Source organism: Carlito syrichta, unplaced genomic scaffold, assembly GCF_000164805.1.
Source record: "Carlito syrichta isolate Samal-C Ts95f unplaced genomic scaffold, Tarsius_syrichta-2.0.1 Scaffold307152, whole genome shotgun sequence".
Taxonomy (NCBI): Eukaryota; Metazoa; Chordata; class Mammalia; order Primates; family Tarsiidae; genus Carlito; species Carlito syrichta.
The window spans coordinates 122,427-125,015 of NW_007251248.1; positions in this window are offsets into that span (position 1 = coordinate 122,427).

Below are 2,589 nucleotides of genomic sequence, written 5' to 3' on the forward strand. Positions count from 1 at the left end.
ACCCCCGGTGCGTCGAGTGCGGCGGGGCGGGGGGGATGGGGGGCGAGCGTCGGGCGACCTCAAACCGCTCCGCCTTTGAGAGGTTTCAGGCGATCGCCGTCCCGAGAGCGGGAGAGACGCCCCCCGGGTTGCCAGGCTCCTTTCCGCGAAAGGGTTCGCCATTATGGTTCTGTTTGTGAGATTCTTTAAAAAAAATTTTTTTAAAGCTAAGCTCAGGCAATCCTCTCGTCTTGGCCTCTCAAAGTGTTGGGATTACAGGCGTGAGCCACCGCTCCCCGTCGGTGTGAGAGTCTTTAAAGTCCATATTCCAGGTCGGGCGCAGTGACTGAGGCCTGTTAATCCCAACACTTTCGAAGGCAGGAGAAGATCGCCTGAGCCCAGGAGTTCAAGACCAGACTGGGCAACATGGGACACCACGTCTCTACAAAAAAAATATTTTTTTTTTTAATTAGCTGGGCACGGTGGTGCCTGTACTCTCAGCTACTTGGAAGGTTGAGACGGAGGGATCGCCTGAGCCCAGCAGGTCGAGGCCTGTGGTAACCATGATTGTGCAGAGCATGCCAGCCCAGGTGACAAAGTGAGACTGACAAAAAAATAGTAATAAGGCCGGGCGTGGTGACTCCTGTCTGTAATCCCAGCACCTTGGGAGGCCAAGGCAAGAGGATTGCTTCAGCCCGCGGGTTCGAGACCACCCTGGGCAAGTTAGCGAGAGCTGATCTCTACAATAAAACAAAAAAATTAGCCAGGCGTGGTGGCGCAGGCCTGTAATTCCTGCTACTTGAAAGGCTGAGGCTGAAGGATCACCTGAGCCCAGCTGGTTGAGGCAGGGGTGGCCGTGAGTGTGCCACTGCACGCCAGCCTGGGCGACAGAGGGAGACTCCAACTCAAAAACAATAAAAAATAAAAAAATTAGCCCGGTGGTAGCTCTTACCTGTAGTTCCAGCTACTTGGAAGGCTGAGGTGGAAGGATCGCCTAAGCCCAGCAGGTTGAGGCCACGGTGGCTGTGAGTGTGCAATTGCACTCCAGCCTGGGTGACAGAGTGAGACTCTGGCTCAAAGAAAAGGAATGGGGGAAATCTGTATGGAGTCCCCAAACGGGTGAAGAGACTCCAACACGCTGAGCCTGTGGTGAAGGGAGGATTGTGACAAAGGGACGAGTAAGGCTGTAAGATATGACCACGTCCATGCCACAAGGCTGAGCACTCATTCAACAAACTTACACTGGCCTCTTCCCCGCCAGTTCCCTGTCAGGGAGGGGAGATTGGCACAGGAAACCCTCCTGCCAGGAAGAATCCAGGGCAGCTCAGCCCAGAACACAGACAAGAAGGAGGGCAGGGCTCGGTGGCTCACGCCTGCCATCCCAGCACTTTGGGAGGCTGAGGCGAGGGGATTGCCTGAGCCCAGGGGTTCAAGACCAGCCTGGGCAACATGCAGAGACCTCATCTCTACAATAAATCAAAAAATTAGCCAGGCGTGGTGGCACACACCTGTGCCAGCTACTCGGGAGACTGAGGTAGGAGGATTGCCGGAGCCCAGCAGGTAGAGGCTGCGGTGACCTGTGATCATGCCACTGCATTCCAGCCTGGGTGACAGAGTGAGGCTCAGACTCAAAAAAAAAAAGGGGGGGGGCGGGGAGTGTTGACTCAGCAGGACTTGGAGCCAACTCAGCCCCTGGAATCCGAAACCGCATGCCCCAGGGCCGATGTGCAGGCCACTACTCATACACTTGGCCTCATGGCTGGGCCAGACGCCAGGACAGCGGGTCCCGGCAGCGGTGACAGGCGGGCGGGAAGGGCAGGAGGGAGGAAAGTCCCAGGAAGGCGTAGGTGCAGCGGGCTGCCGTCCAGCCTGTCCACCCTCCAGCCTGCAGCCCCTCTCTGAGGGGGCCTGTCGCTATCCTGGGGTATCCCAGAGTGTGAGCCTCTCCCCAACTTTTGCACTGAGAGAAATAATCAATTCCTTCCCCTGCCCAATGACCTTTCCATGATCCGCTTTTCAGGGACTTTTATGGAGTCACGTGTCAGACACAGCCATCTAAGGCTTCATGTTCTCATGTAAGAAATTTACCAAAGTCTCCATCCTGGATCCTGGAGCTGGCTCTGAACTTTTTTTTTTTTTTTTGAGTTGAGGTCTCACTCTGTTGTCCAACCTCCTGGGCTCAGGCGATCCTTCCTCCTCAGCTTCCTGAGTAACTGGGACTATAGGTACACGCCACCACCACATCCTGCTAATTTTTTGTAGAGATGAGGTCTCGCTATGTTGCCCAGGTTGGTCTTGAACTCCTGGGCTCAAGCAATCCTCCTGCCTCGGGCTCCCAAAACACTGAGATTGCAGGTGTGAGCCACCACACCTAGCTAGTTTTGTTATTCTGTGTGCGTGTATTTGTATCCCATACATAGAGATGAACATATGTATATATATAACATACGCACACATATATAGAGATATACAATATACACATAAACATTATGGAGAGAGATACATATAATTCACACATTTATATGTAGATATAAATAAAAACACATGGAGAGACATATAATATACACTTTTTTTTTTTTTGAGTTGGAGTCTCACTCTGTCACCCAGACT